The 15548-nt window shown below is 37.5% G+C and overlaps 1 protein-coding gene across 2 annotated transcripts in view; it reads left to right on the forward strand.

Annotated features, from left to right (window-relative positions):
* NYAP2 (neuronal tyrosine-phosphorylated phosphoinositide-3-kinase adaptor 2) overlaps positions 1–15548 on the forward strand; it is a 250148-nt gene that overhangs the window by 56703 nt on the left and 177897 nt on the right. The window lies entirely within an intron of this gene.

Genomic DNA, 15548 nt, shown 5'->3' on the forward strand with positions numbered 1-15548 from the left:
GGATAGACATTACTTATCACCCATAATATTAGCTATAAAGGGATTCCAAGAAGACACCATTCTCCCTTAGAGATAACCTGTAATTAAGAGGGCAGTGATATCTTATTAATCAATTTGATATATTTTAGATGACAGTTTCTACTAGCATTGCTAATGGTGGATTATTTTCATTGGTGATTTATTTTGACAAAAAACAAAGATTATCAAAAAACCCAACTCAGATACGGTAAGAATGGACCAGTAGTGAAAAATCTGTTCCTGGAATAAACTTTGATGAGGGGAAGGATGAGAGGATTTGAAAGATAAATTATTTTTATTTTCTGTGCTTATAGAGATGGAAGTCCTGTAACTTCTACCTTTCACCTTTTATATGTCCCCAGATATCACTGTTCAGCTTTTTCTTGTAGTTTCTGCCATATTTTTATTTGGGGAAACATCATAGGACAGGAAGGGAATCCAAGGATCCTTCTATTCACCAAGGGTATTTCTAAAATTCGTTTACTCTACATGGATTGAAGATGAAAGAAGGTTCACTGTCAAAAGCAAATGAGTCATCATGTTTTCTTTTGATGACTAATAGTAAGTATATCGGTTATTGAATATTGACAAGGTTCTGAATTATTGATTATAATAACAATTGTAGACTTTAAAAATATTGTAAGTTAAGTGTCACTATGACTTAGGAAAGACCATGATTTATGTACCTTTGTTGCATTATTTGAGTCAAAACATGTATCTTCTTCTGCAATAGATTGTGGTACAATTAAATGTGGGCATCTCAGCATCAACACTCATTAGTTGGAAATGTAAATTTCCAAAACGCTTGATCCTAATTATAAACTGATTTTTCCCTGATGTCTGCATGTGCGCCATGTAAAAATTTAACATCTAGTTAAATAAACTTGAACATACAAATGCATAAGTTCTGTATATTTGCATGTTTATTTAATATGTGGGCTTAGTTCATTAGATTTGCTTTTCTATATATGTTTCTCTAGAGAGTTCTAAATAAATGTACATGGCCGTAATTGTTACCAAAGTTGGGGAAAAAAAGGTTTAAGTCATAAAAACTACAAATTTTAAGTCATAAAAAATTTCGGTATAAAGAATGAAATGAAGCACAAATTTCTTTACTTCCTTTTCATTTTTCACTTTCTTGCCATTCAGTCTCTTCCTGTCCTCTCCATTGTTCCCATCATCATTTCATAAGGACCTGACTTCACTTTTCTTTTGTATCTTGATAAGATTTCCCTGTTTTCCTGACCAAATGCTCCCACCAAATGCATACTAGCAGACTCCAGTTTCCAGTTCTTCCGTCCCAATGCATAGCTTTATAACTTTGATGATGTTCTGTGAGGGCCAGAGGAGAAATATGTCTGCAATTCATCTTCTTGGTCATATTAGATCATAGATGTCCAGGCCAGCTCCAGAGAATGTCATTCCCCTAAACCAAACCAAAATCCCCGACTTTGTAAATATGGCTGACCTGAATCAGAATGTAAGACAGTAGAAGTATTTTTAGTAATGCTGAGTTCTAGTCAGATCAGAATATTGTTTACAGCCCCCTCTAGCAAGCTTCAGTTTGTGCTTTAAAAAAAAAAAAGACCCATTTCGTGTTCCAGTGTTATGTGACTGTATACACCAAGAACATTTTAAAATGTTGATTTAAATCATTTAATCCAGGCAATTTTAGTGATTTATGTATTTTTAAATGATTGTGATCAACTGGTTCCTATGACTAATAATCTACAGCAGGAGATTCAAACTTGAGTAACCTACTGGGACTAGATATGTAACTTATATCATGAAGCAGGCAGGATAAGAAATGAGTAAGTGAAGACTGGGCATTTAGAGAGGATGACCTACTTAAGTTTGCATTGGCACTCAGCCTCGCTGTGTATAATACATGTTAACACTGTAAATTCCCAAAACGCATTGCTAAGGGCAGACTTAAAGCTGCATCTCACCAACCCTAGACTTGAACTTAGCAGCCATCACAAGGCAGAAACCTTGGGTAGACGTTCTGTCAATGCTGGAGTGTGAGGTAAAACCAGGCCTGGTTCCATCTCTGGCTTTTGGAGTGATTCTGCAGCAGATTATAGCATGGCAAGCAAATTTGCAGAAGTAATTTTGTCAAATTGAATAGGTCATCAATCAATCAAGCATGTTTCTTTTTACATATTTGTAACTTTGGTGTATCTTTGATGAGTATGTTATTTGGGAATAATTTGGCATATTATTCAGAACTCTTCCTATTTTAAAAAATGTGTTATTTTGCTTCATGTGTAATAGTAGTAAACACTTCAGGGCAGGGGAACACTCCTCCAGGGTACCCTAAAGTTACCAGCAAGTAATTAAACCGATGTTTAATTGTGCCACTTGGACACATTGTGCCATTTGGACAAATTGTTTTCAATCAGATCATTTGGAGTTATTTTTCCCACTTTACTTTGTCCTTTGCTTTGTAAGTGCTCAGAAAACTCCTCTGCAGGTATTTTCCAGGAGACTCAGAAAGCACTCAGGTGACAAAGTGGCAGGCAGTAGCAGGGTCAGCACAGCACTTTATCTGGCACTGGGTTATAAGCAGTATGCACTTCAGGAGTTCTTGGGGACTCTGCTTAGATGGAGGGACGGCTAGATGGGCCATCTTGGTGATGGTCCAAGTTAAAGAAGCTTGAGTTGGGGGAGCCATTGACCTAATGCAGCTAGTGTGCAGCAAAGACCTGTCAGGCACACCTTACATGCCTGGGCACATGGGAGGACTGGGGGCCACTAGAAGGGAGCAGACCAGCTTCTCAGATGTGATGGGCACAGACTTGCCCCGCATCTCTGAGCCCTTTCAAGGAAGAACTTGGTTTCCTGGATATTGGGAGTGCGGTCAGCAGGGGGCAGCCACATCCAGCAACTGCTAGAGGCAGGGGTCTAAAAGCCATACAGGACAAATCTGACAGTCATGTGACCTCCAGAGCTTCCATGAGGTAGGTCAAGGCTGTCTCTTGGACTGCGCTGCACATAGCTACCCCTCTCCTTCTGCCCAGCTCTGCAGTTCTTACTCCTTCCACCTCCTTTCCACTGGTATTGGCCTGGAGGGAAATGCAGGGAAACAGGTAGACATTTCCCACATTAGAAACAAACACACACACACACACACACACACACACACACACACACACACACACACACACACACACCCTTGATGGTCCAGGAAAGTATCATGAATAACATAAGCATTCCAATTCTAATCCAATAGTAAAGATGCTTCCTGTAGTCAACTGGGAACACATAAATCCAGAATGGGGTCTCATCAGAATCAGATCCAGCCTATTTCTGCGACAGTACCATGTGATCCATTGTTACCAGGTCTTTCAGATTAAGGAGAAGCCAACATTTGATTTTTTAAAGATTTTTATTAATACACAATATTAATATACAATATTATATTAGTTTCAGGGGTACACCGAATATTCAACATTTATTGACCTAAGTAAATGATCACCAGGATAAGTCCAGCAACCATCTGACACCATGCCATGCTATCACAATATTATTGACTATATTCCCCGTGCTGTATACTATATCCCCATGATTTATATGTTTTATACCTGGAAATTTGGACCACTTAATCCCCTTACCTTTTCCCTCCTTTTAAAATATTTCAATTACACTTGACATTCAGTAATATTTTATATTAACTTCAGATGTAGAGCATAGTGGTTATATATTTGTATAATTTAAGAAATGATCCCCCTGACTAGTCTAGTGCCCAGCTGGCATTATATATAGTTATTGTCATACTATTGACTATATTCCCTATGCTTTACTTTACATCCCCATGACTATTTTGTAACTACCAGTTTGTACTTCTTAATCCCTTTATCTTTTATACCCTGTCCCCCAAACCCTGCCCACCTATCACTCTGACAAATCTAGTACCATCTGACACCATACGTAGTTATATAATATTCTTGAGTATAATCATTATGCTATACCCTACATCCCCATGAGTACTTTGTAACAACAAATTTGTACGTCTTAATGCCTTCCCCTTTTTCACCCACCACGTCAACCCCCACTCCGATCTGGCACCTATCAAAATATTCTCTGTTTTGTTTGTTTACTTTGTCCTTTAGATTCCACATATAAGCAAAATCACATTGCATCTGCCTTTCACTACCTGACATACTCCACTCAGCACGATACCCTCTAGGTCCATCTGTGCCACCGCAGATGGAAAGAACCCATTCCCTTCCTTGGGTGAGTAATATTCCACTGTATATATGTACTACCTCCTCTTTATCCATTCTTCCATCGACAGATACCCAGGCGCCTCTGCATCTTGACCACTGTAAACAAGGCTGCAATGAACATATGGATGCACATGTCCCCTAGAAGCAGCATTTTGTGCTTCTTGAGATAAATTCCCAGAAGTGGGATTATTGGGTCCTTCTTTGTCTCTCATTATAGTCTTTGTCTGGTGTAAGTATTGCTACTCCAGATTTTCTTTGTTTTGTTTCCATTTTCATGAAATGACTTTTTCCATCCTTTTACTTTCAGTCTCTGTGTATCTTTCAATTTGAAGAGAGTCTCTTCTAGGCAGCATATGAAAGGGTTTCATTTTCTTCTCCATTCTGCCACCCTATATTTTTTATTGGAGCAATCACTCCACTTATATTGAAAGCAGTTGTTGATAGATAGGTAGTTTGGCCACGTCCACAGCTTACAGGCTGCTATGCAGGGGCTTGCCATGCTGGGTAGGATTCTGTTGCCCATTGAGTCCACCCTTTGGGTGTGCCATTGTGGGGCTAATTAGGTGGTGCTCTGCTGTGGTCTGAAGCCAACCTCCAAGTACGCTGGTTCTGGGACCTCTTGGGAGCGGCTCTGGTGGAGGCCCAGCTTACCCATTGCTTGTGACCAGCTGGGGACTGTTGGTTAGGAGCTACAAAAGGATCTGTGGTTGTTCGCTGCCTGTGCTGTACCTGAAGGTGCGTGGGAGAGGCCACGTTGCCAACTGAGGATGACTGCCACCAGTACCTGGCCTGGGGTAGCTCTGCAAAAAGCCAGGATACCCTAAGTCCTGCTGCCACCTGTCGGCTCTATCAGTTCTTGATAAAGCCTCCTGTTGTACACTAGTTGGGTGAAGTAAGGTCTCAGGTAGTCACTAGAGTGGAAAAAGTTGTGGTCTACAAGTTAATGTAGTCTCTGGTTTAGTGCCAGTGCTGAAACTGGAGCTACAAAGCAAAAGTCCCAGAGCACACTAAGGTCAGCTGCTGCCTGCCTGGGTCCTCTGGACTCTGATAGTTTTTCAAAAAATAGTGCAATGTAGGCAGGGCTGGCTACTCTCCAAGAAGTGCCTCTGGTATTGGGTGAGTTGGGTGGGGAGGTGTATCAGGGAGTTAGCAAGGTGGAGCATTTGGATCTCACCAGACCAATTAGATTCAGATTTGGCCTGTGGAGGAGGGCTCAACACAGGAAAGTTGGTGCCTGCCTGCAGGCTGCATGGGAGAAGGACCCCCACACAGGGAAAATTGTGACTGTATTCCAGCACTTGCTCCAATGCTCCCAAGTTACTGTCCCTCCGCTAGAGCCCAAGATGGGTGCCTGCGAGTGAGAAAGCCTGTGTGCAGGCTGTTTAAGAGGTCGTCTGGGTTTCCCACAGCCTTCTGTCCCACGTGGATGGTCAAAATTGTCACTGTTTTTCACAGCCAGATATTGTGGGGTTTCCTCTTCCCAGTACCAGTACTCTGGTGTTGGAAGGCCAATGTGGGCCTCGAGTTTCTGGCTCCTCAGTGGGTAACCTCCATGGCTGAGATATCCCTCCTGGTTCTCAACTGTCACACAGAGGTTTGGGGCCAGCTCATTCTGTGTCTCCACCCTTCCTACAAACCTCAATGTGGGTTCCTCTTTATATCCTTAGTTGTAAAACTTATGTTCAGCCAGACTTCAGATGGTTCTCCAGGTTGATCTATAATTTAGATGTAATTATAATATGTTCATGGAAGGAAGCAGGCGCAGTGTTTACTCCAACACCTTGGATCTCCTCCCAACGTTTTATTAATATGAAATAATAAAATTATTTTCAGTGTACAGGTTATGAAAAAGTGATAAATTTTAGTCTTCTGTTCTAACATTTGCCATCCCATAGGAGGTTTGGGGAGATGGTGAAAGCCTGGGCACTGAGGCACTAATGTGCCCTCATTCTGCAAAGGGGAAGAGATGGTCATTGCTTGAGTATATACAAGGAGCAATTTAGTCTGATTTGCATCTGTAATATGTATTTCTTTCAATCTTTTCTGTTTGCTATCAGAAATGTTCTAGCTCATTTTGGTATGATATATGCAGTAAACTTGGCATAGGATGAGCTATGTAAAGACTTTTAATTCAATTACTGGCAAAAGTTATGAGTTTTTATTTTCATCTTACCCTTAGAGAGGATATAAACTGAAGAATTCAAAATGCAGAAGCAAAAAAATATCCCATTTGAAGTATATAAAATAATTGTTCCAAGGGGAAGAGCAAATTTCCTTAGGTTTCTCACTCAATTAAGAACAAAAGGATGAGAAATTGAAGAGTAGACTTATTTTTTGGACCTGACTTTCATCACCAGAGGGAGAAAAGTGGCCGCCTTTGCCTAAACCCTAAATCATAATCTAAAAGTAGGTTTCTACCTGTGCATGAACCTGACCTTGGTGCAAATAGGCCGTTTTATAAAATCTCTCAACCACTTGGCCCCTACATTTCTGCTGAAATTATACCTCTGGGTCATACTCATGAAGGAATTATATATTGTTGGGTGTTTCCTAGACAAATATACATTCTAAAACTATTCTCTGGCTCCTCAAGGGCTTTGTTGAAAAACATTTCTTATGTTCCATGGGTGCATTTCAGTGGACAAAAATCTGAACTCTTTCTTCACCGTACTTATTCTTCCCTTCCTCATTCAACCACTTCTGCCCATTGTGGGGGTTTTTGTGAAATGCTCAGTTCCCCAACTATTCAGCTATTCCATAAGCACACAATAACTGTGCTCTCCAGAAGCAATCAGCAGGCTTATTAAGACTCACCTACAATTGAAAGCACCATGTTGTTTGTTAATTTGCATTGCAACTACGAAACTGTTGGCTTTAACCATCCACTTCAATAACATGAGTGACTTGTGACGCCTGGAGGAGCCTGCCCTATTTGTGTGCCAAATCACACAACACTGAACTAACAAAACAACCCATACACCTCATTTTCGGAATTTATCATTTCCCCAAAAATATATTTTCCTTCAAACATTTGCAGAAGATGTATGCCCCCTTGACAAATTCTGTTTTCCCTTTGCCCAAGGTGATTTATGAGAATTTGTGCAGTTTCTTGTATTTTGCTTATTTTCTGTGGGTGGCATTGATGCCTGCTAAATTTACAGATATCTTATCTTCAGAGTTAAGAAAATGAACGTTTGGGCTTACTTTGGGGAGAAATGGACTACTTAAGTAAAAGCATTAACAGAAAGATGGAAATCATTTTAATTCCCTTATTTCAAGTATTCCTTGTCATATTTAAGACCCCAGGTGTGAGCCTTGCTCTGCTTCCCATTGTGAAACTGATTAGGAGTTATGCAAAGTTAACAGTCGAGGTTGCAGAAGTTGTTCTTATGATTTTCCAGTTTAAAATGCTACTTAGCAGTAAACTGATTTCATAAACAGATTATATATATATACATACACATATATATGTATGTGTATATGTGTATGTATATATATACATACATATGTGTATAATTTTTCTTATAAAACATACAAATGGAGACAGAAATCACCAAAAAAATCAAAACTTAAAGTGGAAAAGATGTGTCCAGATGGGGTCTAAACAATTCTGATCAGCTAGCTATCTGGAATCTTTTATAATATTCAGAGAATTTGTGTTTGGTCTAAACAAAATATTAGTCACCAATCAATTTGGCTTTGCTTTAATCTCAGTAGCCTTTTTCCTGCCTGAGATAGCTTTGACTTTTTAAAAATGCCTCTGAACAGACATTGACGTCTCACTGCCTTTCAATCAGATTTTTCTAGACCTATTAATTAGCAAAGCATTTATCAGATTAGCATCCATATGGGAATTTCTTGCTGGACTCTGTGACTCTGGGAGACAAATCAGGGATGAAATAGTGTCCTTCACATTCTTTGAGAGGAACAATTAATTTAAAGAATGCAAATAACACTGTGCCATCATATGTATAAAAAATTAACTGAATTATGTGGAATAAATTCATCCACTTATTTAATATAGTTGTTCATTCAGCAAATACTTATTGAGTTCTTACTATGTACCAGCCACATCAAGCTCCTGAAATACAGTGATGAACAAAGCAGCCTTAGTTAGTGCCCCAATGAATCATTCATTTTATAAAAGTTCATTAAAGTATGAGCTAAAGAAATGAGAAGAGCCTTCTTGAATAAGTTGGGGCATACGTTGAGCATTGAGAAATAAATATTTTTAATGGTTTAAATGTGTCTACCCCATATATATATATAATGTTGAAGTCCTAACACCCTGCTACCTGTGAATGTCACCTGATTGGAATAGGATCTTTGCACATGTAATCAAATTGAGAGGAGATCATACTGAATTAGGTTGGTCCAAATCCAATAGGAGTGGTGCCTGTAAAAGAAGAGGGGAAGAGACAGACAGACATAGGAAAAAATCATCCTGTGGAGACATATGCAGAAATTTGAGTTATGTATCTCCAAGTCAAGGAATTCCAAGACTGCTGGTAACACCAGAAGCTAAGAGAAAGGCATGGATCAGATTCTCCTCTATAGCTTCGGAGTGAGCATGGTCCTGCCAACACCTTGATTTCAGACTTCTAGCCTCCAGAACTGAGAGAGAATACATTTCTGTTATTTTAAGCCACTTGGTTTGTAAAGGTTTTTTTATTTTATTTTATTTTATGGCAGCCCTGGGACACGAATAGAGGAAACACAGATAGGGCTGTGAGAATGGAAGGATAAACAACAAAACAGAAACAGCAGTAGTGAAAGAAATAAGACTGTTCAAACGATAGGTTCAATTCAAGTGGGCAATATATTCTAGAAGCTATTGGCATTCAGATTACGGAAGTGATTGAATAAGACATGAAAAAACTTAGACCTAGACAATAGAAAATCATTGAGAAAAAGAGGTATGATAAAGGAACATTGATCTAGCAGCAGTACACAAGCCCTCCGACTCTTAAGTAATCTAGTCATTCTGGCAAACTCCTGGACAACATCCACCAGTCTAATGAGATAGAAGAGTAAGCCACTGAGGACATGAAGAGGATGAAATGGACAAAATGAGGATGTTCCTTCTAATTGTGATATTGAATGATTTCATGCAATCTGTGAATTTAACAGTTTATACTATATATTTGAATTTTAACTGTGATATTGAGAATTTCTATGTCAGTGGGCAGGTGATACTTTAAACCTCAGACTTCAGTTGGCCAAAATAAGGGAAAAAAAAGAACTAATTCACGAGTAGGCTACTCTGAAGATTTCACAATAAAACATTGCAACTTTCTTCTCTATTAAGCACCATGCATGTGGTAAGTGATTGCATTGCACATTTCCCTTTAGAACCCACACAGTTGAAAAAATTAGTAGGCTTTCCTTTTGTAACTTGTGACCCATTTTATTTATTTGTTTATTTTTTGCACCTAAGTAGATCTGGTAATATTCTTTTCTTGAAAAATTGCTATAGAAAATGCTTACAATTCCCTATTTTCTCCATGTCTCCTTATTCCTGTATGTACATCCATTTTCCCAATTACTGGATATAAAAATCAAATCCCATTAGGTTTCACTTCGACCTGTTCATTAGCACAATATGAAACCTCAGATTTCAGGAAAGAAGTACAGTCTGGTGTATATGGTACAGGCTCTTTTGAATTTTTGTTGAGTCTTGCTGAAATTTGAACCATGCTTGAGAAAAAGTGTACTCAGTATTTCTGGTGGGTAAAAGCAATCAGAATAAAAACATCTCATGGGGGGATGCCTGCTGAAAAATTCTCCTTTCCCACAGAATGCAGGGCATTGTGTGTTCTGTCGTACTTGTATTCTAAAATATTAATAGCCAACTCTTCCTTACTAGGACTTAAATAGGAAACAAAAGCAAAAACCTAGCACGTATGATAGTATTGGCGTGTAAGGATTGTAAAAAACTATTTTCTATTTTATATAAGATATATATTATATACTTGTATATGTGTATATATATGTATATATATGTGTGTGTATATATGTATATATATATACACAAACACACACATATATACATACATATATAATCTAACATGAATCTTACATGAAACATGATTTCTTTTAGATGACAAAAATGATGCTGAGTCTTATTGACATGTATCCATAGCTTTGAAAGTTTGTCCACAGTGTATGTTCAAGCAATATTGAGGTTCAACCATCAGTTCACTGTGAATAGATTTAGACAAATCTCCATTGTTCATGGAAATTAAACAGACTCCAGCCACTCTGCAGAAAATGTCTGCCAGAAATCACGTCCATATTATTGAAAGTATTGTATTATAAACATGGATGTCCCCAAACCATGCAACTGTCAGTTTAAAAACCAGGCTTGGACAGCTATGCCTGTCCCCTGTGTGTGAACGAACGGGGAAGGACATCAGTTTGGACAATGTAATTTTTTGGCTGCTTAGAAGATCAGCTTCTGTGGCCTTGATTCTTAGAGACTGTTGTGGTGATACATTGAGAAAAAGAAATCTAAGACTTTTTAAAAGTAATTTTCTCTCAAATAGTTTTTTGAGCCTCCATGTACAAGAAAATATTAGGCATGGTTATATTTAAACATAATTTGTAATGAGTCAGTTGATTCTAATTTGGAGTGGCTCTCTAAACTAGACATATAGTAACATATTAATAGAAATATTCCTGGCAGCCACCCATCACAATAGATGCAGTTGATTGAACACGTGCAGCCAGTTTTTACGAGGTTATAGTGTGGGGTGAAGGCATTGCACAGGCACCATCTTACCTAATCACCAAGTGGCCCCAGGAAACATGTTGCTCACTTGATGCTGGAGAGAACAACGGGAGAAACAGTTAAGTTGCACACAATCATGCATAGCAAACGGCAAGGCCAGGACCAGACCTGGCTCTGCTCGCCTTCAAAGTCAGACTCAACTATCTCTCTCTGTGACAATGGAAACTGCTCCATGGAGCCCTTTAAAATACAGCATAGCAATGCCAAATGTACCATGACATCACTTCACTGCTAATTTTAACATACAAACCTTAATGAAGAGGTCAAAAATGGTGATGAGAAATGCCATATAACTAGTATTTGTTATAGTCCCTGCTGGGTATGTATTACCTCATTTAATCTCCCTACCACCCCTCAAGGTAGACACTAACAATCTTCCTTTATGAATGGATTAACTAAGGATTGTGGAGGGGAAGTGGCTTGCCTAAAGTCACATGTCTAGCAAGACGTACAGCCAGCACCTGACTCCTATGAATCATAGTGCCTCCCACAAAGAAGAAACCTGTTCAGAACCAGTCAAATTTGAGGTCACACCTCTGGGAATCATAAGGTCCACTCAGCTGCTCAGACTCTCACCTGGTTGCTCTTTACTTACTATGCATTTTCAACTGGCAGCAAATGAGGAGTAGACAATTAGTGGAGTTGATAGGGGAAAGGGTAATAGTGTAGCAATCTGCTGTGGGGTCCCACGGTTTCTAGGAGAATCTAATTGTGATTGGCTGATTGTGAGGGATATGCATAAATGTATTGCAGGTGGAGAGCATTTTGTATTGATGTAAGAGGCCTTCAAAATTAAATAGTCTCTAAAACACATTCGTCAGTTTTTCAAACGTGGTACAAAATCAATGTTCTGAATTTTGACCTTTCATAGAAAAAAAAGGGACGAGTTATCAGGTTTAGCAGGTACTGTTTAAATTTCTAGGAAGTTTGTTATTTTTTAAACCACTTATATCCAAATGATATTTTTTTATTTAAATTCTGTCTCATAAATGTTTCACTATAAGTTCTCTGGAAAAAAATTAAATGGGATATCTCTTTCCTTGCTAACAATAAATACGGTATTCATACTCCTTTGTTTTTCAAAACATCACGTTTTAGAATATTTTCATTTCCTGAATGCACACACACACACACACACACACACACACACAAGAGAGGATCAAAACAAATCAGTGCATTTTTATTCCTTGTTGCATACTCCAGTTCTGGGTAGATGACTACTCCCATTGTCTAAAAGAAATATTTTTCCCCTTTTTTTTCTGAATATTACATTTATACGTGCTTATGGTAGAAATTTTGGGAAGTATAGAAAACGTTTGAAAGTATAGAAGAGCAAAAGCACAAGAAAAAGAAGTTATAAATGAACCAAAGAAATGTATTCACTATTTGCATTTTAGAATATGTCACTGTAAAATAAGAATATAAGCTTACCAAAAATGACAGCTTTTCTCCCTGGTCGAGTTCTAGACTGCTACTACACTAAACCAAAGTAAACCACTTACAGTACAGTGCACTGATCAGTTTCATTTTGCCTTCTCAAATGACATCATCTTCTCTCTCTTTCTTCCCTGGTGGCACTTAAAGTTGTCTTTGTAATGTTAGTTAATGGTAATGCTGATGTTGAAACATAAACTGAAGGAAATAAGTGAAACTAACTTTCATTTGATTTATACCTTGACTATGAATTCTATATGGGGTAAAGAAAAACAAAACAAAACAATTTTACTTGAATCTGAAAAGCAAGAATGATATTTTGCTATTTTTCTGTGTTTACGTTACTTCCCAAAATCTAGATTGAGAATTTATTTAGTTAGACATTCAGGTGTGAGAGTTACCATTTGAATGGGTAAGTTACATATCTGAATAATGAACCTTTTCAGATTTCATTTCACTGTTTTTGCCATTAAGTAGACAAAGCAAGAGAGCAAATCGATGTTTCATTTATAATTCAAATCTCCTAGTCTAGTCTTTGGATATATTTTCCACAATATTGAACTGGTTTCTCAATGAGAAACTGAAAAAGAGAGTCATCTCAGTCTACAAGAAAGCTACGTTTAGAATGTTCTCTGACATTGATTGTCCCGGAGAACATGAAAACTTCTGGAATATAAACTCATTTTACAATGAGAGTAAAAGAAGCCTGAAGAGGTTAGGTGATTTTCCAATAAATATGCGGGGTCGGCACCTGTTTAATGGAATAATTTATAATTTGGTGGTGCTAGAAAGCTCAACATAGATTCAGAGAAAAATTTGAGCGGAGTTTAAATAAATTGAAGAAAACTTTGGGTAGGTTACTTTAGTTTTGATAGATGTCTGAAATTGTTTTCTAGATAAAAACTATGACAGGTTTCTATTAATTCTATTTCTAGAGTCTTTGCCCAGCAATGTGCTGGTAAATGCTTAACAGGCTCTTTAGAAAAAGAAAATGTCGGCAAGTGTATATTTTATGATGTTTTTAAGTTTAGTCTGTGTTATTATCATTTTCTCTATTGCTTTCTTAAATCCAGCCAATCAAAACAGTAAATCAAGCCCTGATTTGTACCATCATGACTGATTTCAAGCTACCAACTCACTCAATGCAAAGTTGAAAAGAGATATGAACATCATTATAAAGTATTACAGTATTAGATATAACAGACCTAAGTAACTTCAAGATAGAAATAATAGTAAAATAATTAGGAAGTGATGAGTTTTAAGTATGTTACTTTTATTCTTAATATGATTTGTGAGTTCATATAATCTAATGTTTAAAAAATGACTGTACTTAACAACTGTTTCAGAAACTTCCTATAGTTTTAATAATTGGGTTTCGTTATCATGTATGTAACAGCTTTAGTCTCACTGCCTATATCTTTGGAGGAAAGGGACTGTGAAAAAAATTACACAATGCATTCTGTATCATGTTACATACATCATATTCAGCATTAGTGAGACATACATGTTACATGTATACTTTTAGAATTATACCTCTATAGCAGTGCTTCTGAAGCTTAAATGTGCATATAAATCGCTGAGGATTTGCTAAAATGCAGATTCTATGTCTCAGAGTCTGTGTTTCTAAGATACGAGGTGATTACAAAATATGGTGAATGTTTAAATTAAAAATAATTTATTACAGTAAAAGTCACATTGCCATTAATCCCCCTCAAAATACTCCCCCTTTGTTCAAACTCACTTATCCCATCATTCTTGCCATTTTCTGAAGCAGTTCTGGAAGTCCTCTTTCGTGAGTGTCTTTACTTCATCTTCTATCATAACAATGATCACTGTCACACATCGCTTCTGGTATGGCAATTTCTGTCAAATAAAACATTACAGTGTGTCCCCATCCACCTTATCCACCAGATCTGGCACCGTGCGACTTCTGGCTCTTCCCCAAAGTCAAAATAACCATGAAAGGTAAACGTTTTGAATTGATTCAGGACAGTGAGACAGCCACGACAGTGCCACTAAAGACACTCATGAAAGAGGACTTCCAGACCTGTATTACTGGTGCTCTGGTCCATGGACCATATTTTGAATAACAAAGCCCAAGGATAATTTCCTTAGAGCTCTATTATGTAAAAGAGCCAGTCTATTTTTATATAGAGAGATATAGATAGGTATTATGTGTGTATATGAAACAGGTCCCTCTATCTGCTCGAAACAGAACAGTAAATAATTCTGCAGAGAAAACAGAGAGAAAATGGGAGTTGGAAGAGTTAGGGGTGGACTAGAGGAGATGGAGGAGCTACCACTGAGGACAAGTAGAATACAAAAATTCAGGACAAATTTAGAAAATCAAATTTAAAAGGCCTGAAGTCAACGCTTATCAATCCAGGTATTAAAAAAGAAAAAAGTCTAAGAAACCCCAAATCACTTCAAACTCTATGAGATGTTAAGACATAGGGAGAATATGGAAAACTGGAATTTCAGCCATGGACATTTGAAATTAATCCTGTAAGCATACATAGGAACATAGGAACATAAGTCATATATAAATAAATAAATATATAAATATATATATATATATATATATATATATATATATATATATATATATATATATATATATATAAAGTTTAGTCTGGTGCTATCCAAATTGGAGACAAAGAAAATTTGGTACAGGGAGGTTGTCTATCATAATAAGCTAGGAGTAAGTGGTAATTTCCTGTGTCAGGGGCTGGAAGAATCCAGAAAGAATTGTAGACTTGGATATGGAGGAAAAAGATGCTGAGATGCTAAAGCAGAGTGATGAGAGCACAATACTGCAGCTCATTAAATATGAGTCCTGGGTAGAGAAGAAGCCAGTCTTTTATCTCTTTTCTTCGTTTCAAGTTCATGGTCAGAAACCTTCTAAGCTCATGAGAAATTTCATACATCCTATCTTTTGCCTTTGACTGCAAGATAAATTTGCTAGAACCAAACCGAACAATATGTTACAGCTTTAGCCTTGAGGTGGGGAATATTTATTTCCAATAATTTCATTGTTTATATTGCTTTTATTCATAGTGATTTAGCCTTAAGTCTCT

This window comes from Rhinolophus hipposideros (assembly GCF_964194185.1).
Source record: "Rhinolophus hipposideros genome assembly, chromosome: 6".
NCBI lineage: Eukaryota > Metazoa > Chordata > Mammalia > Chiroptera > Rhinolophidae > Rhinolophus > Rhinolophus hipposideros.